This window comes from Balaenoptera physalus, assembly GCF_965194825.1.
Source record: "Balaenoptera physalus genome assembly, chromosome: 9".
Classification (NCBI taxonomy): domain Eukaryota; kingdom Metazoa; phylum Chordata; class Mammalia; order Artiodactyla; family Balaenopteridae; genus Balaenoptera; species Balaenoptera physalus.
In genome coordinates this window covers 7,577,133-7,601,349 of record NC_138888.1, presented here as the reverse complement: position 1 = coordinate 7,601,349, position 24,217 = coordinate 7,577,133, and the positions used below count along the sequence as shown (strand labels likewise).

General features: G+C 44.7%; 1 protein-coding gene across 2 annotated transcripts in view; it reads left to right on the top strand.

The window, feature by feature from the left end:
• The window catches only part of SLC22A3 (solute carrier family 22 member 3), a 92,220-nt gene that overhangs the window by 18,106 nt on the left and 49,897 nt on the right, over positions 1–24,217 (top strand). The gene's annotated exons all lie outside the window — the stretch shown is intronic.

Here is a 24,217-nt window from a genome sequence, read left to right as displayed (position 1 = left end):
ACCATTATGCGTAGATTTGCACTTTATAGACTGAATGCGTCTGATGTGTACTGAGCCTGCAGATTTCTTTTTCCTCTTGTGACAGCTAACCTGAGACCTCCCCAGAGCTGTCTGCCTGCGGGAATCAGAGGCAGCACTGCTGAAGGTCAGTAGACATGATGATTTCACCTGGGGGTGCTGTGTCCTCGGATGCAGACCACTGACTGGGGCGTGGATGGAGGCCTTTCCTGAGCGTGTCACATGGAAGATGTCTCTCAGTTTCCATCTCAGAAGTCTCATATAAAATGTCATCATTCAATCATCAAGTCCAGTAGTGCATTCCCAATATTGCCTTCTAGTTAATCCATAGTTTTTATTATGCTTTTATGTGTTCTCAGATAGAGAATTTCAGGCATCACTTTTGTCTTCAGTGATCACATAATCTTCCTAGTTAGGAAGACGAGGTGGCAGATATTGTTCAGAATTTTCTGGGGGACTAGGTTCTGGAAGTCATGACTAGACAAATCTGCAAGTCATCCTGAAACGAGATGCTTTGATCCGTCATCACTTTCTTTTTTACTTTGCCCTTTTCCCACTGTCCTTTGGTTCTCCAGGGAGGTACTGTCTTCATCTGAGTTCCCCACGCAGCAGAGCCTGAGACAGGGCGTATGTGCTAGTTTACGTCTCAGGGCAGCCAGGGTGCAGAAGCGGGGGCAGGGAGGTGAGGTCGGGGAGAAGGGAATGGACCCCTCACCGCTGCGTCCTCTAAGCCCCTGTGCAACTGACCCCTGAGAAGCTGAGTAGAGGGTGGGGGACAGAGCTGGGGAGGGAAAAGGGAGGAAGAACGTACCCTGGGTTCTGCCTCCTAGGGGTCAGATGTTCCCTCCCAGGCATTAACTCCCTCACGCTTTCAGGTGGAGCCCAGAGGTGGAGCCCAGAGGCGCAGGAGGCCAGGAGCTGGGAGGGGCCTGCGTCAGGTGATCAGAGCTCCCGTGGGCCAGCTCAGGAGGCAGATGGTGCCTAGAAGACCGGAGGGGGCAGGGAGAGTGCGACGTGGTGCCAACAGATCGTTAGCTCCTGCACAGACTCTGTCCCGAAACCTTAGCAGGGCCACGCCCAGTGGCTTTTTGCCTCCCTGTTTCCAGACATCTGCATGCCCCCACTTTTGGTTCACCCTTATGTCAGACTCCCTATGCCCACCCCCTCCCTGTGCCCTTGCAAGGGGGCTGCGTTGCATCCCCCCTTTGTCTGCGGAGTTTCCCCCTTATGGTACCGTGCTCTGCCTGCCAGCCGCCACTTTCCTCTTCTGCTTGGGGCTCTCTTAGGGTGACCAGCTGTCCCAGATTGCCTGGCATTGAGGGGGTTCCCTGTGACTGAGGACTTTCAACGCTAAACCTGGGAGAAACCCCGGTAGACCAGGACAGTGGGTCATCCCGAGCACTCCACAAGTAGAAAGAATGATTCACAAGATGTATAATAATAAAGAGCTGTGAACAATGCAGATGTATAATATGGTTAAATAAACAGAATGTACCCATTTGATACAATATGACAGGGATGATAAAACTGAATTGACAAATAATAATGTAGAAATGTTTATGATGCAATTATAAGTTAAAACAAGAGGCTGAGATAACAGTGTGTGCATATTGCATGATTTCAGTCATATACTTAAAAATCTCTGCATGGCAAATTGATGATTGAAAATAGGGACTGCTACACAGAGGTCTTGAAGGAGAGAGCTTGCAGTTACGGCTGCTTACACTTTTCTCTTAACTAATCGAGATATTCTTTTGCCAAAGATGGTGCTGAAGTAGCAATAAAGCTGAATTAACTTATGGTCGTGCTACATTAAAAACTGACGAGGAGAATGCACACAGAGCGTTCAAAGGAACTATAGTTATTTTGTTCAGCTTGATGGGATTGCTGAGAAACAAGTCAAACCTGGAAATTAAAGCATGCAAATGACAGTGGGTTTTCAGCAAAGGAAGAGGCACCAGATTCCTTCTCAGCAAGGCCCACTAGAGACAGAGGCTGTGAAAGCTTCTAGTTAGTGAAAGAACTTTATTGATGATCTCTTACCCAAAGTTGCTTTACTAGTTGTTTACTAGTTGCTTATGTGAATGAAAAGACTCTCAGAAAAGAGGAGGCCTGTTCAGAGAAGACAGCTTGGGGGAGAATAAAAGCCTCTGGCATCAAACTCACCCAGCCTGGAAACTGTCATAAGATGACAAAAGGACTTCCCTTCGCTCAGCGCAGGATCAGAAAGCGAAGCGGGTGAAGTGGATTCCTGAAACCTATAATTGCCTCCCTTGACCCGAATCGTCAAAAAGGCAATTGCTCCATTCAGAGGAACTAAGATTTCATCTGACCTCCCTTTTAATAGCTAGCGTCTGTTTAAATGTCTTAGTGACCACGTTATATTTGGCTTTATCCAGTTCATATTGTTTTATATTAGTGTTTTGGTTTTTTTTTTTTTTACTAAGTGACAAGATACATTTACTTAATTCATGAACCATTAATTTATGTGTCTGTCTGAGATTATGTACTCTTGGGGGCCATTTTGATTACCGAATTTATTTTCGATCATAAAAACATAGTAGTTAGGTATGTTCCAGCGCTTTGAATATATTATCATCAGCATCAAAATAGCCTATGAGGGAAGTGTTATTTTCCCATTTTCCAAAGGACGGAATCTCTGAGGCTGGGAACACCTGTGTGATGTGCCCAGGACAGGACAGTGTGAGAGTTGGCTTTGTCCTGAGGCCAACCTCACCCCAAACCAGTGTCCTGTCCCTGCCATCTGCCTCCAGAGCAGTGGCTCTCAAAGTGTAGAGTCACCAGGGGGCCTTGTGAAAACAGCTTGCTGGACCCAACCCCGGTGCTTCTGAATCAACAGGTCTGGGGTCAGGCCTGAGAATGTGCATTTCCAGGTTCCCCCGTTGCTGCTGGTGCTGGGGCTGCCGGGGTCCCACTGTGAGGAGCCCCTGGTCCAAAAGGAGGTTCGCTTTAGCTAATGACTTTTCCATTGTGATGACGACTGGCTCGCCTCACACAGGGCCGTCTTCAAGTCAAGTTCCCGTGAAGTCTGGTTCTTCGCAGAAACTCAGTTCCTTGCTCCTTGGCGGCGTTTCTTTCACAGCCGTGCTTCCCCTTCCGGTCCAGCTTGCGCAGCTCTAAATGGGTCTTAGGAAAACGTCATCTTGGTCACAGCACTTTCTATTCAGAGAGCGATCAAGACTCTTGTCTATGAAACAGTTCAGGTGCCTCGACCCGGCGTTGATCGCACGTCCCTGCCTGATGTTCGGATGGCATCGAACCTTCCTCTGCTGCACGGAGGCTCCTCTGCCCCGACCAGGCCTCCTGCTACTCCCCGTCCTCCGCCCACCGGTCCCCCCGGAAAGCCACGGCCATCACCGGGGATGCCCAGCCCTGCCTTCAAGAGGCGGTGGCTACGGAGTGGCCGGTGTGTGCCAGGTGGGTCGTAGGCCCTGGGGCGCCAGGTGAGCGAGGTGCGCAGGCCCCTCCCCAAGCCTCCGCAGGCCCCTGCGCCCCCCGCTATGGCCCCTTCCTCCTCTCCAGCCCCGTCCCGCTTAGATTCCAGGTCCCGTTCTGCAGCCGGGGCTGCGGGGCGCCGTGCGGGACCCTCACCCCGCGGCTCGGGGCTCCGTCCTCCCGGCCGCGGGACCTCAGCACCGCCTGGCCTTCCTGCCGGGTCCTCAGCCTCTCTCCCTCTCGTTCTCCACGACCTGCCCCTTGCCCCTCGCTCTCAGCAAAGCCCCTCCCTTTACGTTTCCCGACAACAGAAGACCCGGGACGAGAGGCTTCTTCCGTGTCCTGCCTCCAAAACAAGAAGGGCACCCGTACCCGCTCCCACCCTTTCCTCCTGACGACACATCATGCTGGAAGTCACAGCATCCCTTCCCACAGACGGTGTGTCTCCGCCCCTGTGCTGGGTCCTGCCCACGTCTCAGGCCAGTGCTACCTCCCCCAGCCCCACTCTGTCCCCTCCACGAGCATTTTTGCCCGCCTTGCAATGCGCTCAGTGTATCTGGTCTACACAGCCCCTCCCTGATGTCTGTTATCTGCCCACAGCTGAGGACCCGTATTTCCCCCTCATAGGCGCGTTTCTTCAAAGGGTTATCTAGTCTCACGGCCTCCGCATTCTCACCTTTCACTCTCCCCCTCGGCCGGTGCGGTCCCCCCCCACCCCGCCACGGTCTCCGGAGACCCCAGGCTGCTGCTCGCTCGCCCTCGCTCGTGCTCTTGCGTGGAACCCCAAAGTGTCACCTGTGCTCCAGGGAAGAACATGACTCACTCCCTAGTGACCCTGCTGCCAGAGCCGCCAGTTCACATTTCACTGTTCTGCTCGTTTTGTGCGTCCCAATCCGTCTCCCGTTTCACTTCAGCTGCCCTGTCCAGTGTCTGCGGAAGCCAAGCACATTTAGACAGATGGGCGCTGCTGGGCGTTCCCCCGTCTGCTCGTTCCTGCTCACTTCCAGGAACCCTGGATCCCAAATCTGCAGACGGTCTGCAGAAAATACTCTATTTAGTAAAATGTTGAAGTAACTTAGCTTAACTGTCACGTATTTCATTAGCTCCACCGTTGCCATGATTACCCAGTGCCTATGTGGAAAGCGGACGCTCTTGGGAGATTTTCATCGTGATGACTTCATTTTGCCTTTGTTCTTTACTCTTGCAGTGACACTCCATCTGTAAACAACACAATCTTCAAAGCATGACAGAGTGTATTGATAAATTACCCCTGAATGCCTGTGTTTACTTGTTAAACCTTCCCAGTCAGGTCAGAATCCATTAATGTTTCAAAAAAAATCATGTAAATAATGCTGCTGTAGCATGCTAACATTTTCCAGAGTATTACGAAAAATTTTAACTCATTTGTAAGTACACACATACGACTACCGCGATAAAGCAAATATTGCAATAAGGCGAGTCACACAATTTCTTTGGTTCCCCAGTGCATATAAGAGTTATGTTTATACTATACCGTAGTTTATTAAGTGTGTGATAGCATTATGTCTAAAAAAACCTAAAATGTACATACCTTACCTAAAAAATTATGCTGTTGGAAAAATGGCGCCGATAGATTTGCTTGATGCAGGGTGGCCACAAACCTTCAATCTGTAAAAAAACACAATATCTGCGAAGTGCAATAAGACGAGGTGTGCCTGTAATGGAAAACAGTATCAGAATTTACTACCGCGTAGACCATTATCAGAGCGATTCCCGTGATGTGCTTGTGATGTTCATTGACTACTTTATGATATTCTCACCTCCATCTTTGAATCCTTAAATGAACAAAGTAAAATACAGTAGCTTTCCATGTGAGTCTCTTGGAATGCTTTCTATCTCTTTTCTTTTTTTTTGGCCATGCCCTCATGGCTTACAGGATCTTAGTTCCCCGACCAGGGATTGAACCCAGGCCACGGCAGTGAAAGCCCGGAATCCTAACCACTAGGCCACCAGGGAACTCCCTCTATCTCTTCTTTTTAACACTAGCACTTAGAGATTTACTGGAAATTTCAACAATGGTGTTTTACGTTAGAAACACAAATGTATTTCATGTAAACGTTTCAATTAAAAAATATAAAATTTTTCAAAGAAAAACATAACAAATGTCCATACACTCATCACCCAAGGCGAACGAATGTTAGCATTTTGTCATAGTTACTTTTGATTTTTTTTTTTTTGATTTTATTTTATTTTTGGCTGCGTTGAGTCTTCGTTGCTGCACACAGGCTTTCTCTAGTTGCAGTGAGTGGGGCTACTCTTTGTTGTGGTGCGCGGGCTTCTCATTGCGGTGGCTTCTCTTGTTGCAGAGCATGGGCTCTAGGTGCCTGAACTTCAGTAGTTGTGGCATGCGGGCTCAGTAGTTGTGGCTCACGGGCTCTAGGGTGTAGGCTCAGTAGTTGTGGCGCACGGGCCTAGTTGCTCTGCGGCATGTGGAATCTTCCCAGACCAGGGCTCGAACCCGTGTCCCCTGCACCGGCAGGCAGATTCCTAACCACTGCGCCACCAGGGAAGCCCTTCATTTTTTTTAAAAAAAGAAAGGAACCATTGCAGATCAAATTGAAATTCCACTTCCTATTGTTATAGAAGAAATTACTCCAAAACTTAGTGACTTAAAAACCACCACTTTTTTTTCTCAATTGAAGTATAGTTGATTTACAGTGTGGTTCCGATCTCTGCTGTACAACAAAGTGACTCGGTCTTACACCGATTCCGTGGGGCAGGGGTTCAGAGCACACACAGCGGGAGCGCTCGTCTCTGCTCCATGATGTGTGGCCTTGGGTAGGAAGGCTCAGAGGCTTTCTAGTCCATTCTTCACAGTCGTCCTATATCTGGGCAACCATGTGAATGTCCCCTTGTAACCCTATCTTTCTAAAAACTAATCACAGGAAGCAGTGGAGATGCAGCGTCAGAACCAGGTGTTGTCAGTGCTCTTACATTATTATCTATCAAGCTAGGTTAGAAGGGAGCTGGCATTAATTAATCAAAGCATGTACATTTGACTTAGTTATACTATACTCTCTAATAACGTTCTAATCATTAGTAGTAAGTACTCACATCTTACTTCATGTCACATCTTACAAAATACGTTCGCATTTATTCCCTCAGTTGAAGCTTCATGAAAATAAAACCTGATAAGAATCTTAAGTTCATATTTTGTATGAATCAAATAGAATACTCAATAATAAAATGCTTTAGAAACCGTATAGAGCCATCAACATGCCCATTGCTATTAAGACTCACGGTCCAATTTTTCTGTGATCTAGTTTCGTACTGCAATCCTGCCCCATGCCTAATCCTGTATCTCGTTGGTGACCCTGTTCCCTTGGCTTCCACCTCATCTCTGTGTGTCAAAATACAACCAGATCTTCACGGCCCAGCTCCAACACTGTCTCCTCCAAAAGCCTTTCCTGGCACGTACTTCCCAGCTGGACCGCATCTCTCTCAGCTTTGTGCTTGCGTAGCATTCTGTGTTTCTCTTGTGAGATTTCAACACATTCCACCTTGTATTCTGTTTCACATACTGCATCACCGGTGCTCAGCTGGGAGCTTCGAGCAAACCGGAGCCCAGCCCTGCTCCCTTCTCGCTGCACAACAACATGCCTGGCACCGGGAGCCTCCTGGACAAGTCTTTTCACCGTGCTTAGCTGCTTGTGCTGAGCAGAGTACAAGATCCGGATGTGCCTTCAGGGAGGCCTTATCTGACAGGACAGAGGACTCTCCCCTGGCTTACCCAAAGTCACCCAAAGCCCCCCAGGTTAGCGAGAGGACGCCGGCCTCTGACAGGGGCGTTTCCCGGGACTCACACCGTCCCGGGACCATGGGGCTCGTCGGTGAGGGCTGCACTATCCAGTTTGGAGCAGATGTGGATCAAGAAGAGACACAAGAAAGAGAAAAAGACTTGGCAGCGGCAAGGTCGTTCAGGCCTTTTCTAGGATGGGTGCCAACCTCCGGTTTAAGAATTAAGTAATTAAAATAAATGAATGTGTGTCTCGTCTCCAGCTTCACTTGTAAGCACTGCCGTGACAGTGGCTGGAGCATCTCTGCCTCCCAGGGACACCGGGAGGGACAGACCAAGTGGGCGCACGTTATTTCCTGAGTGGCTCACTTTGGAAGTCTGGCACCTAATGCTTCCCCAAGTGGGTAGGTGGATAGCACTGTGAGAAAGACCACGTGGTCACCTTACACCTTGGTGGCAGCGTCTCTCTCCAGAAACGTATCAGACCAGACCTGGACCTTTGACGTGGCACGAAGCGGGGTCTCACAGACAGCCAGATCCACGTGAGTGCGGCCAATCAGTACCACCGCCCTTCGGAAACGCCCTGTCATTTCAACATAAGAAGTGCAGTCTTAGCAATGATCTATTTTCCTGCTGTTTAGCCTACTCTGAGCCAATAAAAAGACATAAACAGTCAAGGTGACACTCTATTCTAGAACCTTCCTTCCTTTGCAAAACAAACATAATTTTAGGACCAAGATGCATACCTCTTGTACTCAAGAGCTTGTACTCCCCCCACCCTGCCCCCCGCCAAGCAATTGGTTCTAAGAGCAATATAAAACTGCTAGAGTAATGCTTGAAGAGAAAGCAAAAGTATGGTGTGATACCAACCTTTTTTTACCGTTATACCAGTAGCAGAAAATTTTACTGCAAGCATGACGCAACACTCAGTTGGCAAAAATATGATGGAAATAGCTCACTTACTGAAAAGAGAGAGCTTAATGAAGTCTAAGTAATTATTCAACATTTGTTTAAAGAAAAATGCCAAGGGTTTAAAAAAAAATCTCAGAACAAGAGAGTTTTGGATATTTGCGGCAGTATACATCTATCCAAGTAAAAGTAGTTAAAGAATGATCTCTTGCACCTGCTTATATGAGGGACGTATATTCCAGCAACTTTTTAAAACTGCATTTCTTTGTATGAGGCTGAAAGGGTGGCAGGTCGGGGCATATGGAGTGTCAGAGGGGGTAGAGTCAGGAGTTAGACGTTTCAGGTCAGCCTCCTCCCCACATGCTGACGAGCATGTAACCTCCAACTGGTTTCCTCATCTTCCTAATCTCAGTTTCCTCATCTGTAAAATGAGGGTAATAATCATGTCTACTTCACAGGGTTGCTGGGAGGATTAAATGAGATGGTGTACACGACTAATTGAAAGCTTGACTGTAGGGTACTCAGTAAATGTTAGGGGTCAGTAAAAATAAGTTTCAGCCACTAGATTCCAGATGTGAAGCCTGCCAGAGTACCTACGATGAGACATCATCTCTATATTTATTCACCTGAACACCTGGATGTGTAGACTCAAATGGCCAGGTTGCTGAGCTGCTGTATTGCTGTGTCCTGCTTATTTGGTTAATGCGTGTTCAAGGCACTACCCTCGCTGACATCTGCTTTAAGGAGCCTTAAAACAGGGTCTTCATGAAGTCCATCTACATTTTTTTTCGTTTGTTTCAATAACTCCAAGTAATCATAAGGAAAACAATTTGTTTTTAAAATGTAGTAAGAAGCAAAGATTTTCAATGTGGGACCTTGAACAACTAATGGTAATGTGGTCTTGGGTCCCACGAGGAACTAGAGTGGCAATCCTGGATGATACGCTAATTGTGCCCTGGAACCAACAGAGCCAAAGTGCACCTCAGTCCTGGGAAAGGAGCTGACATGCCTTTCAGGCCTTCCTTCTAACACCCCCAACCCCTGGACAAGGGCAGTTCCGGGCATCTTAAGGACTTTGGGAAATACACTGTTGTTGTGTGTGTGTGTGTGTGCTAGAAATAGTGTTCAGAGTAATATAGATTACAAAGTTTGTTCTGTGCTTCGGGTCAAATATTATAATTATAAACTCAGCAGTCACAACAGGGAAACACTTGCAAAGCAGTGTTCTCCAGGTGGAGTTTAGTCAATAATCCCATTGTCCCAGACTTTCTTGAAGTGCTCTAACCAAAAATCCTGGCCCAGACTCTCCTGAGATTGTTTTCTCAAGCCTCTTTTCCTGATTCTAATCAATTGGAAATGTTATGAAAATAATTCTATTGTCAAATCCCACTTATTCCTGCTTTCAAATACAAACCACCGAGAGAATAAAAAATAAACAAAGTGAAAACAAGACACAAATGGAGGAAGAGGCCATCTGCAGAGGCTGCTGAGAAAGCTTAGTTTTGGCACAAAGACTTTAATTTTATTGAAGTATAATTGATTTACAAAGTGGTGTTAATTTCTACTGTACACAAAGTGATTCAGTTATACATATATATATTCTTTTCCATTATGGTTTATCACAGGATACTGAATATAGTTCCCTGTGCTATACAGTAGGACCTTGTTGTTTATCCATCCTATATGTAATAGTTTACATCTGCTAACCCTGAACTCCCAGTCCTTCCCTCCACTACCCCCCTCCCCCTTGGCAACCACAAGTCTGTTCTCTATATCTGTGAGCGTGTTTTTGTTTCGTAGATATGTTCATTTGTGTCGTATTTTAGATTCCACATCTAAGAGATATCATATGGTATTTGTCTTTGTCTGATTTACTTCACTTGGTATGATAATATCTAGGTCCATCCATGTTGCTGCAAATGGTGTTATTTCATTCTTTTTTTATGGCTGAGTAATATCCCATTGTATATATACACCACATCTTCTTTACCCATTTGATGGACATTTAGGTTGTCTCCATGTCTTGGCTATTGTGAATAGTGCTGCTGTGAACATTGGGGTGCATGTATCTTTTCAAATTATAGTTTTGTCTTGATATATGCCCGGGAGTGGGATTGCAGGATCATATGGCAACTCTATTTTTAGTTTTTTGGGGAACCTCCATACTGTTCTCCATAGTGGCTGCACCAATTTACATTCCCACCAACAGTGTAGGAGGGTTCCCTTTTTGGCACTCCCTCTCCAGCATTTGTTATTTGTAGACTTTTTAATGATGGCCGTTCTGACCTGTGTGAGGTGGTACCTCATTGTAGTTTTGATTTGCATTTCTCTCATAATTAGTGATACTGAGCATCTTTTCATGTGCTTATTGGCCATCTGTATGTATTCTTTGGAGAAATGTCTATTTAGATCTTCTGCCCATTTTTCAATTGAGTTGTTTGCTTTTCATGTAGGACATGTTATTATTCTAAGGTGGATTATTACTTTACTAATATCTCATAAAGACAGATGCTTAGCAGACCCATTTGGGAGGTCTCCACCATGAAGCTTGAACATCAGCTGTTAGGTGTTATGTATGGTTAATGTCATGGAACAGGGTACCACAAAAGGCAACTCCTCTCCAACACTCAAGGCTGACCTTGGCCTCTGGGATAGAGAATATAGGCGAAAATATGAGTCGGATATTACATGCAACTTTAAATGAACACTGTTTTAGGGAACACTGTTTTAGGGAACTTAGATGAGTATATTATCTCAAACGCTAATAGTTAAAAGTTATCCTGTTACTGAACCAGATTTGAGTCCACTTGCCTGACGTGCAGCAAAGCCAATCTACTGACACGGAGTTGTGGTGAAGGAAAGCACAGTGTTTATTGCAGGGCCAAGAAAGCAGGAGAGGTAGCTCATGCTCAAAAGACCCAAACTCCCTGATGGCTTTTAGAGAAGGGTCTTTAAAGGCAAGGCGAGGGAGAGGGTCTCAGGGTGCGTGATCAGCTCATGAACGTTCTTCCGATTGGTTGGTGGTGAGGTAACGGTGGTATTTCTGGAATCATCATCATCAACCTTCTGCTTCCAACTGGTCTGGGGTCTACGTGCTGGTGGTCAGTATATAGTTAACTTCTTCCACCAGGTGGAGGTTTTAGTATCTGCAAAACAACTCAAGGATATGGCTCAGGATATTATCTATAGCCCTTGAGGAGGAACTGTAGCCCTTGATTTCGTTTTATGGCCAAACTATTATTATTTTGTCTCGCTTGACTGCCTTCCTTTGTTTCCTCATTTTCTCACTTCCCTGATTAAATTTGCTCTTGGAACTTGGGGAAGGCCTAGGAGGCTAAAGGTTTTTTACAAACAAGAGGTGGGAGATGTCGGGGGCAGCCTGTGCTGAGGAAGGCCCCACAGGGTCCTACCGCAATCCTACAATAATTAGGCTTGAGAAAGAAGTAGTTTAATGTGAACTTGCTTATTTTCTTAAATAATGTGTTTTGCAATGATCAAGAGTAGAAATTATCAAAGAGATTTTTATGATGTTTATTTTCAGACATCATTTTTCTACCAATCTGGAAAACTGAACCAAAAAGCTAGTTAGTGAGATGTTTTGGAGCAAAGAGAGCACCAGAAATATCTTACTTCTGAGATTCCAACATCACAGGTAATGACGGTAACACTTCACTCAATTATATTTCCAACGAGTCCAGTAAAATGGAGAATAAATTTTAAATTGAAAATTCTGAAGGACATATTCATACCAGTAAAAGCTATTTAGTCTTATTGATAAAATAGAACATTCATTTAAAAAATATTTTATAGTCTGAAAGTTCATTTCATGCGATTTTTAAATGTGGGACGTTCAGTCTTGTCCTGTAGGTATTATAAGAACCAAAGTCCAACTTAATTTTTCTCAGAAAAATAAAATAAAAACCCAGATTTACTTTTTCACCCATAAACTGAGTGCATTCCCCAGCCCATATACAGCTTGGGTAATAAAAAGCTAAAGCCCTACTGGCTAAAGGCATGAGAGAGCAGAGCCCCAAACTGACAGACCAGCTGGAAATTAGGGGAGTGAGATTCCCCAAAAGCAGGAGGACCACAGAAAGCTGAACCCCAAAATCTGAATATAAACTCTTCCCAAATTCCGGGGCAGACCACCAGAGAGCCAGGCCAAAAAAGCAGCTGTCAGAAGCTGTACAATTGAGCTGAGTTACCAGCTGCCATACATCACAGGGGAGTCAGACTTTGTAGTTTAAGTCCAGGTCTGTTAACTTTTTACCAGAACAAAAAGCCTACAATCATTAGAAGAGCACAGCAGGACTCAGAGAGACTGAAGTGACCACTTTAAGCCCTGTCCTTTGACATCTGAAGCCAGTAAGACATGTAAAAAACAGGAAATGTGATCATGCTGGGGGGTAGACAGTGAGGCAGTGGAGAATGGCTGCCATTAGAACTGGACTCCAAGTGGGCCCAGACCTTGGATTCAGTAGTCACAGACTTCAAAGCGGCTATTATAAATATGTTCAACCAATTAAGGGATGTTCAAAGAATTAAAGGAAAAATGATGAATGAGTAGATAGGGAATCTCAACAGAGAAATGGAAATGATATAAGAAATAGAAATTCTAGAGCTGAAAAGTACAATAACTGAGATGACAAATTCACTAACTAGTCTCAATAGCAGATTGGAGATGGTAGAAGAAAGAACAAGTGAACTTGAAGGTAGATCAGTAGAAATGACCCAGTCTAAAGAAGAAGAGGGGAAAAAAAAAAGACTGAAAACAAACAGTTCCTCAGAGACTTGAAGGACAATATCAGAGGTCCAGCACACAAAATCTTAGTTCTGCCTGTGCACTAACTTCAGATCAGGCAGCAGTGGCAAAGACTGAGAGCTGCATTCTGCCATGAAAACTCATTTATCAGAACTGGATTTGCCAGGAGTAAGAGCAGACTTGCCTTAGACATTAAAGGGCTTAACTGCATGGAGAGAGAGGTTCTTGATTTGTGTTTTTGCTTTTTTAATTAATTCCTAAATTTCATGTGAAATTAAGTGTCATTTGAAAGACTTTTAAGAGGACAGTCTCCCCACCCCACCCTCACTTATCTCTGATTTCCCACTAACAATCATTTCAAACATAATTGTCAGGAAGAGGGCCCACCTCACTCCAGCACATACCAGCCTTTCACCATCCGACTCTGGAGGCCCTTTCCCCCTTCCCCTTGCATTCCTCACCTTATTTCCCTCAATGAAACTCTTTCCCCATCCTTCTAATATGGCTTTACATTCAGTATAGAATTTCCGTGTTTTTCCAAAGTGGATATTTTACATTTTTCTAATAAAATACATAAAATAATACATACTCAATGCAAAGAAAATTCAGAAAACACACAAGTATGGAAACAGAATCACTTAGAATCCAGTCAGAACTTTTTCAAAAAACTTGTGGGTGCCCTTCCCTTCTGATATTTCCACGTATGTGCTTAAATACAGATTGTTGTACACCTGTGGAATCGTAGGCCTTGTGTTTTGTAACCTGATTTTTAAATCTGCTAAAGTGTAGGTCTCTTTCCATATCAATAAATATAGACCAATGCCTGACTTAACCGCCCCAGAGAAAGCTGAATCCCAAGCTAGGGGCAGGAGGGTGTGCGATGGGACAAGGGCAGGGACGGAGGGAGAAAGCTCAGGTGCCTGTGGTGCTGAGCACAGAGGAAACATCTGAAAGTCTTTCATCTCCAGGCCCCCTACTCATACTCAGGGGTCTCTGGAGCGAGGGTGGGTGTGGGGATTGGAGTGCAGCTATTTACAATACAGTGGGACCTCTCCTGCCGGTCACTGGGCTTAAATCTTCCTTCCACTCACAGAATTTCTCTCTGCACCTTATCATAACTTCTCCTCCTCCCTTATGGGTTCCCATTTATGGAAAAACCAGCGTTAGCACCTTGGACTGCTCTGTGCTTCTCTTCTTTCCTCTCAGGTGTCTGCTCTGCCTTTTTTCTCAGGTTCCTGGAAAACTTCTTCAAACGGATGCTCGAAGTCACTGACTCGCTCGTCCCCAGCGTTCCATCAGTGCTGCTCGCTGCCTCCGTTTGTTTTTAATTTCAGCAGTTATGCTTTCAATCTCCAACAATTCCTTTTTGCAGACTGCTCTTTTTCCCCCGACTAACCACTCTTGCTTTATCAATGTGATGGCCTCTGGCGTCTCACCGAAACTCTGAATTAGGGTTTTTAGTGCTCCTGTTTCTTGCAGTCACTTATTACCGAGAACCATTTGCTCCGAACGTTCAGATGGTTCTCGGTTGAACTTCGGAGTCTGGCCCCAGCCTGGGCGCTTTCCTCTGCTTGTGTTTGCAGATGGGCACGTGGCCGGCTCGGAGCTGGCTCGGAGCTTGGTGAGGAGTACGCGGTGTCTGTTCAGTTCTGCCGGTTCCCACTGACTGTGATTTTTCTCTGGTTTGCGTGGGATCAGGAGGAGACCTCCATGGGTTCAGAGGGTTCTAGCAGCTTCTCCTCGTGGGGGGTTGACATGGCTGCACAAGACAGCCGGGCAAGGAAGGACCCGCCTCTGCTTCCAGGCATTCAGCAGCTGACCCTGGAGTATCTGTCCTGCAAACCCCCTCTAGACACGCATGCAACTCAGGGCCAGCCCTGCCAACCGGTCGCCGGCAGCCCACACCGCAGGCTCCCGCACCAGCTGGATGCCCAGAATCCTCCCACTTCCGCAAGGCTTGGCTCCAGCCCAGGAGCTGTGAGTGAGGGCCATGGAGAGGGGAGGGGACGAGGGTTGAGTCTCTTTGCTCAGCTCCCCGACAGGCTTGCTTCCCTTAGACAGGTTCTATGGCAGCAGGTGGTGCCCGCCCGGCTGGACTCAGACCCGCTTTGCTTTCTGCTGAAGCTCCCAGAGCTTTAGGTCTCTGGGCAGGACACGTCTCTAGTTTCTGTCTGTGGTTGGCAGTTTTTAGGATTGTATTGGTTGGGCCCTTTTAGCTGGAAATTGGGAGAGAGAGGAATTCATAAATATGTGGATCTCTGTGGCCCTTGGGAGTTGGAAGCCAATGTGGATTTCTTAAGTCTTATTTCCTGAGCAGGTCGTAGTTTTTGTTTGTTTGTTTATTTATTTATTTATTTATTTATTTATGGCTGTGTTGGGTTCTTCATTTCTGTGCGAGGGCTTTCTCTAGTTGCGGCAAGTGGGGGCCACTCTTCATCGCGGTGCGCGGGCCTCTCCCTGTCGCGGCCTCTCTTGTGGAGCACAAGCTCCAGACGCGCAGGCTCGGTAGTTGTGGCTCACGGGCCCAGTTGCTCTGCGACATGTGGGATCTTCCCAGACCAGGGCTCGAACCCGTTGTCCCTGCATTGGCAGGCAGATTCTCAACCACTGTGCCACCAGGGAAGCCCAAGGTCGTAGTTTTCTCAGCTTTGAACCGCCCCCCCCCTTTAGATAGACACGGCCCACCCATGGCCGGCTGTGCCGTTTGGTGGTACACACAGCCCCACCGGTCGCGTCGTGAGAGTCTCCAGCCTACAAGGCAGCTGCTGCACCGTCACGTGGGGAAGAGCAGCCCTGCAGGGCATGCGTCTCAGTTACCATGTTGGTTTCACCTCCCGGTGCCTTCCTCTTTGTCCAGCCCCTTTATCTCACTCTCTATTTTCTAATCCCTCTTTGCATTGTTTCTGAAGCCTCTGCTTTCCCCTCCATCTGGGTGGGCTGGGCTGTGGAAAAAGGAAAAGAGAGAAGAGAATGCAGGAGGAAGAAGGCTCAGGCGCAATGGGGCTTTGTGGCTTTATTCTCAACTGCATTCTTCAAGTGAAATCCTTTACGTTTAGGGTATCTCTTTAAGTCGTTCTACTTCTTCTAACAAAATCTTATGAAGTGGTCCTATATCTTGTTTTCCAGCTTAGATTCCCTAGAAAACAGATCTAGAAGCAAAACTTAGGTGTTCAGTCTCTACCAGGAGGAGAACCCGCAGGTGGGGAGGGGGATAGGGGGAGTGAGGTGGGGTCCACAGCAGTGTCCAATTTGAAAAATTACTAATGTAAGTAGTATGTTCGATTCTGTGGTTCTCAAACTTGAGCATGCAGCAGAATCCCCTGGAGGATCTGTTCAAACACGGGTTTCTGGGTGCCACCCCAGCGTTTCTGATTCAGGGGGTTGGAGATGGATCCCAAGAACTTGCGTTTCTCCCAAGTTCCCAGACGATTCTGTGCTGCTGGTCCGCGCGTTTGAGAAGCACTGTGTTAAGTCGCTTAACGTTATGAACAGAATGATTTAGCAAACTCCTATGTATTTCTAAATCTCTACTTCTTTTCTAGTAAAACATTTTCTAGTAAAATGCTCATAGAGATGCATTTCATTATGAGCTTAATCCCCCATTTAGTTGTTTCTCTACAGTGTCCTTCTGAATTTACCCATTTTTCCCTTTGAGGACTGTAAACCTCCTTATTCATTATTCTTATTTTCTTAGAAATCAGCTTTATCAGAAAGTGTGGGTATGTTATTTTGAGATATAGCTTAAGAGATCAATAGCAATTATCTGCAACCAGAATAAGTATCATTAAAATAAAGATGTTACCTGCTTGCAGTTATTTACTAAAGACAAAAGGTAAAAAGAGAGAATAACAGCAAAGCCCACTCTGTCTTAATAGTAAAGATATGGGACCTGCATTAGAAAACACAAAAATCCAGCAAGGTGTCAGCAAAGCCTGCTCCCTCTGAAGGCTCTAGGGGAGAATCTGCTCCATACCTCTCTGGTAACTTCCAGGGTTAACGGCTGTTATGGGCTAAGATATAACCCCCCCAAATTCATATGCACCTCAGAACGTGATTGTATTTGGAGATAGTCTTTTTTTTTTAATCCTTCAATGGCTTCCCTAAGCCTTATTTTTTTAATTTAATTTTTATTTTATATTGGAGTATAGTTGATTTACAATGTTGTGTTAGTTTCAGGTGTACAGCAAAGTGATTCAGTTATACATATACATATATCCAGTCTTTTTCAGATTCTTTAAAGGGGAAATTAAGTTGGAATGAGGTTGTTCAGGTGGGCCCTAATCCAAATGGCTAATGACCTTGTTAGAAGGAGATTAGGACATAGACACACACAGAGGAAGACCAGGTAAAGACAGAGGGAGAAGAGAGCTGTCTTCAAGCTAAGGAGAGAGGCCTCAGAAGAAACCAACTCTGTTGACACCTTGATCTCAGACTTCGAGCCTCCAGAACTGTGAGGAAATAAATTTCTGTTGCTTAAGCCACACTGCATCATGGCAACCCTAGCAAGCAAATACCAGGCCATCCTTGGTGGTCCTTAGCTTTGTAGATGCATCATTCCAATCTCTGCCTATGTCTTCCCATGGTGTTCCCCCCAGGTGTGTGTCTGTGCCTCTGCTTCCTCTTCTTATAAGGACACCAGTCACTGGATTAGGGCCCACCCTGATCCAGTGTGACCTCATCTTAACTAATTATATCTGCAAAAACCCTATTTCCGAATAAGATCATCTCCTGAGGTTCCAGATAGACATAAATTGTGGGAGGGGTGGGGAGAACACTATTCAACCCAGTACAATATGCAAAAATTAACTACCTGCCAGCAGGCATGTAAATCACTGATAACCTCCATATGAGTGGTTTTCAAACTCACCTTCTTTTTTTTTTTTTTTAAAGGTTTTGCATTTTTTAAAAAAATTTATTTATTTATGGCTGTGTTGGGTCTTTGTGCGAAGGCTTTCTCTAGTTGTGGCAAGCGGGGGCCACTCTTCATCGCGGTGCACGGGCCTCTCACTATTGCGGCCTCTCTTGTTGCGGAGTACAGGCTCCAGACGCGCAGGCTCAGTAGTTGTGGTGCACGGGCCCAGTTGCTCCGTGGCATGTGGGACCTTCCCAGACCAGGGCTCGAACCCGTGTCTCCTGCATTGGCAGGCAGACTCTCAACCACTGCACCACCAGGGAAGCCCCAAACTCACCTTGTTAGACTAGATTGTGATTTAATAGGTCTGGAGCGGAGCTTAGGCTTGTTTTCACTTACTCCAAGTAATTTTAACAAGCAGTCAGTGTTGAAAACCACATTTTAAAACCACTCGTTGGGACTTCCCTGGTGGCGCAGTGGTTGAGAATCCGCCTGCCAATGCAGGGGAAATGGGTTCGATCCTTGGTCTGGGAAGATCCCACATGCGGTGGAGCAACTAAGCCTGTGTGCCACAACTGCTGAGCCTGCACTGTAGAGCCTGTGAGCTGCAACTACTGAGCCCGAGTGCCACAACTACTGAAGCCTGTGTGCCTAGAGCCCATGCTCCACAACAAGAGAAGCCACCACAATGAGAAGCCCGCGCACCACAACAAGGAGTAGCCCCCACTCGCCGCAACTAGAGAAAGCCTGCACGCAGCAATGAAGACCCAATGCAGCCAAAAATAAAAATAAATAAACAATAAATTTATAAAAAAATAAATAAAACCATTCATTATGCTATTTATTATCATCAACATTAGATCAGTAATCATAATGCAATTGGGAAAGTTTATTGGGTATTTAATATCTCAGGCATTGGGCTAAGTACTTTACATATATTACCTGAGTGACAGCATCAGTCCAGTTCTTACCCCCATTTTATAGATAGGGACACAGAGGGTTAAAGACACTAAGAAAATCATCAAGGGACACAAAGCTAGGAGTGTTGGATCAACACCTGGGCTGACTCCAGAGCCGTGGCTCCTCTCTGCCCTTAGATCTGTCCAGATTCAGAGCCTGTCATTTTCCTCTCATCTTCACATAGTCTCAGTTGTTTAGAGAAATCGTAAACATTTTCAGATGAGTAATTGCTTGTCTTCACTACAAAGAAATAAAACAGCTTGAACTTTGAAGATGTGAGGGTGAGTCATGAAGGTCTTCAGTTAATAAATGATGAGGCATTATTTTTATTATCCACCTTGGAGAGCAGCTGACATGACAGGTGATGCTCTATAAACCTTGCATCACACAGTGGTGCCTCTTTATGCCGGTGAAGTCACCTGTCCTAGGTGATCATTGCAGACTCTTGGGTTTCCTGTCTCGTCTCTATCATCTATCATCTATCATCTCCTTGGAATCTCGTTCTGTCCCGGGACCAGGGCTTCTGCTCTGGACCTCTCCATTTGCAACCTTCCAGACTCTTCCTCTAGCTTTTAGAACTTCCTCCTCCCTGTTGTGAGCTCTCTTGATGCCTCTGGTTTCCTGAATAAGAAATTCTGTCCCTGCGGGACCTGCGCTCCCTTCCCCACTGGGGGCACAGACACAAGTGGTTCTTCAGCTTCAAACCTGAGCCTGGCACCTCCACTGCTGCAGGCAGATCTGAACCTCATTGGCCCGCACGCTTCTGTCCTTGAGCCTAGGCTGCCCGTCGCCCTGCTCAGTACCCTTCTTTCCCCTTTTTTTTCCTTCTAAATGCAACTCATTGTTGAAGGATCTGTTTATGTCCCACGTTCTTCACTAATCTGACTGCTCTGGGTCCCACCAGTCCTTTCTTTCCCTGAGGCCCTCACACATTTATACTCAATCCCATTCCATTTAGATCTCAGTTCCTCTGCATTTGCTGCCCATGAACTGATCCTGGCTCTCTAAGCCATGTAATAAGCTCGTCACAGAGGCAGAAGCAAAGCCTGTTCATCACTGGTATTGCTCCCAGCCTCATCTGCATGATGCCAGGCACACCACTGGAAGCTGTAGATACCTGATGATTAGTTTTCATACCTGCAGCTCATCATGATGGTTCATACAGATCAGAAAAGCATTAACTTTTTGGTATTAAGATACCCAAATAATGCTATCGGATCATGTTAAAGAAATTTTCATTAAAACTAGAATTAATAATGACATCCTTCCCCCTCATGGAGACCCAACCCAAATGATTTTCTTTATGAGTACACTATTTTTAACCATTATTAGGCTCTGTGACGGCGGCTTGTTGATTAGAAATGGAATCCATCCATGGGGGTCAACGTGTGATTGTCCGGCCAGTGCTAAATGTAGCCAAAGGCACCCTACACCCAGTGGTCAAACCAAAGGCACACTGGAGTCAAATACTGTGATGTCCTCTAAACTTAGAATCTCTCACGTGAGAATTTGTTCAAGAAGGCTAAACAAGACATCTATGGAAAAGCCAGCTGCCGGTCATCAGGGGCCATTCCCTGTGGTTTCAGGAGTGGGCAAGCCCCCTCCTGAGGTCCTAAGTCTCCTGCATCCCTGCATTATTTTTACCTTATTTCCTACCTTTGGCCTTTGTATATTGAAGATATTCTGTTACTCTGATTCTAAGGATAATTTAGAAATCAAAACTTGAGCATAGATCTGATAATGACCTGCTCCAGCATTTTATCATTACAACTCAAGTTAACATAATGTCTGTTTGGATTTTAATGACTAGGAAAAGCTAAAAAAATCACTTGGTTGGAAGCTCTTCGAAAGTATCTAATTAGGCTAGATTGTGCTTTCTGCAAAATGAAGCAATGTGATCCCTTCCAGCATTCCATGAACAGTTGTTTGAATCTTTTATCAGATTGGCTTTCTGCTCATGCCAAGGGGAGTAATTCTCTTTGTGTAAAAATGACTTGAAATTTAAATAAAAGTGACTTTAAAAGAAAATTAACAGGATGGGTACACCTGGATTTATGAGCATTTAAAAATAACTTTAAATATGTACACTTAGGAAAAAAAAAGGAGATGCTTCACTTGTTCTTGGTAGATTGCCTTAGGACAGACGTAAATGCTTGTGTCTTTGATTCAAACTTAGTTAAATTTGACAAGAGATGGGTTTTAGGTCTCCCTGGGAACTACAAACAGCTTTTAGTACTTTATTTCAGGAAAAAGTCTTCAGCCTATGACGTTCATTGGCTTTGGTACATGCCAACCTCTCTCTAGACACAAAAACATATCTCAGACTCAGAGCTGTTTTGGCAACAGGCAGCGAGCTCAGAGCTGATTAGGAAGCACCAGTCCAGGAGGCAGGGTTCTGACTCCTGACTGTACACGCAAGAGTCAAAACCAAGCCCTTCCATCCTTGTGACTGCAGTGTCTGTTCCCTACTGGGAACCTAAATGTGTGTGTGTGTGTGCATTTCTTTACAGGTATGTAATTTGTTTATATTAATTTCTTTTGTGCTTTTGAAAGATGGCAGGCTCCCAGGCATAAAAAGAGAAACTAGGCTAGGTATTTCAAGCGGGAAGGGATTGAATAAAAGGATTTGGATTTGAGCTGTTTTGGAAAGGCTAGAAAAGCAAGGAAAGACAGCTCCTGCAGAACCCCTGCCCTGTTCCACAGCATTACAGAGCCTGTGGGTCCTGTCCATTTGGCCCTGTGTAGCCGGGGAGTGGTTAAAAGCACTGACTTTTGTCACTGCTACAGTTGGAGCCAGTGCTGCTGCCACAGCCAGAAGCAGAATCCCCACTACCTCCCTCCTGCCTTCTGATCTTGCACCAGCGCCCCCTACTGGCAGAACCTAAACAGAACCCCTGCTGGCAAGGATTCTGAGAATTGTAGTTTCCACTCCTCCAGCATCTGAGATGCAAAACAAAGTATAGAGGACTGACAATATGTGGTCTGGATGGTATCATAGTGCTTTAGAAACTAAGTTATCGTAGCCCTTTAACCACTTAAACATTTATTTTAAATTAATTTTATTGTGATACGAAATACAAAAAAATCCTTTTTGAAAATTTCTTTTATGGGAGAGTGAAAAAGATCACTGTGGTTTTTTTTTATATAAATTTCTTTCTTTTTTATTTATTTATTTTTGGCTGCATTGGGTCTTTGTTGCTGTGCGGACTTTCTCTAGTTGCGGAGAGCGGGGGCTACTCCTCCTTGAGGTGCGCGGGCTTCTCATTGCGGTGGCTTCTCTTGTTGCGGAGCACGGGCCCTAGGCGTGTGGGCTTCAGTAGTTGTGGCTCGCGGGCTCTAGAGCACAGGCTCAGTAGTTGTGGCGCACGGGCTTAGTTGCTCCACGGCATGTGGGATCTTTGCGGACCAGGGATCAAACTCGTGTCCCCTGCATTGGCAGGCGGATTCTTAACTGCTGCGCCACCAGGGAAATCCAAGATCACTGGTTTTATATTAGAGAATATCTTTGTGTTTAAAGAGTATTTAGGGGTATTTTAATTCACACAATTCAAAAGCAGCTAAATACGTTCATAAAAGGATAGCTCTTGCTGGGCCTTGCTGTGTCATCTATGAAAAGCATTCCTTTATCTTTAGTTAACCAAGTTATCTGAAGCTCAGCTGGAGGAAGAAAATTCTACTCTTTGAGAGGTTATATTTGATACTGGCTGACACTTTTCTGAGTCAAAATGGTTTCTCTGGCGGTTAAATCACCTGTTTGACCTCTGAGATTTTATATACTTTAACTGCATCCTTTATATGTTTAATTCTAATGGGAAATTATTTCAGATAATCATCTGCAAGTTTACTTAAAATGAAATTGTTGTGCTTTGGAAAACCAGTACCTACATTGACGATAAATCTCTTTTAAGTTACTACTACTATGCATATATGTGTATATTCCTACTTCTTTAATCTCCATAAATCTTTTCAGTAAGTCTATGAAGTGAGCCAGCTACTACTGACCCCAGTTTTTTTTTTTCCAGCTATGTTAGTCGACAGGTCATTAGCTGTAGAACCAAGACAAGTCAGGTTCTATAAATAAATATTATTACAGTTTGCTTACGAATATGTATCTATAAGACCACTCACAATTCCTTTTCCAACAACGTTAATTTCCTCATCATGCTACAGTCTAGAGTAGTGGTCTTCACATTGGGGCAAGCATACCATTTGGAGGTGTGCAGAGAAAATCACAAGGTAGAGGGCCTGGCTACTTTGAAAGGAATCAGTTTTCAGAGCCTCAACGCACATATGTCCAAAATGGATCTGTCTGAGGATATGTACATGATGAGGATATAGGTCTTTTCCTAATATCCTTCTCCCCCTTTGTGGAAGGACTCCCACCTCTCTTCCATCTTACTATGATGTATTGACCTGGGGTTTTAAAACCTGTGGGGAGCCAAACAGTGGGACAGTTTGGAATATTGGTAAGAAAGTAACTAAGAAAGAAAGTAAATGACCCTAATGATTTGATTAAACAACTTTTTGTAAGTCTGGTGGTTTCCATTTCTTTCCTGACAGCAAGACTGTAGGAGTCTTAAATGGCATGTTGGTTAATAGAAAAGTTAAAAATAATTTTGATGATAGATTGTTCTGTGAACCTTGGCGTTGAGAAGGAAGCAAAAGAATTGAGTAACAATACTGTAACAAAACTCTCTCCATTCCCATTAATTTATTTATACAGACAAGTTCTCTTGGCACATAAATTTATAAAAATGAAAAACAGGAATAGAATTGATGTTGAGCCCTAACTCATTCTAGTAATAAACAATCTTCAACCACAGATTACATGAACTAAGTGGCTTTTTTAACATTCTTCTAGAAAAGGCGCAGTGCATTTCCAACAAAATTTTACTCCTGAGTAAATAATTCTTTTTCAAGATTCATCATATGTTATGTTTTTGTCAATTGTGTTCTAAAAGTAACTGTAATTATAACCCAATCAGAAAGGATTCTAATAGTTAGAGACATTGTCACAGAAAAAAAATGTTAATTTATGTACATAATTTATTACATGCAGAAGTATTTATTTACCTGTCCATTAACATAATACACATTAACACAAAACACAATATTTTCTACATAAAATATTAGGATATATGTATGTGGGAATGAAAATAAGAATTCAAAGAGAAAACAGATTAGTGTCAAATTTTAGGCTATTGAAGAACTTGTTTTCACTGGATGATGGTAGGTGTCACGTGGCTAGAGTACTCTATCAGATACAGTTGAAAGAACGATTTAAAAATGTCAGCATTTGTAGTGTACTGAAAATTACCTCCATGGCAGATAGTGAAACTGATAAAGGAGAAGTTTATATATCACTGTAAAAATATCTATGTGATACGCTTAAAATTTTTATTTAAGGAGCATATGAGCAAAAATGTTTAAGGATCACTGGTCTGGACAGATGATCAGGTGTCTTGAGGGTAAACATTGCCACATG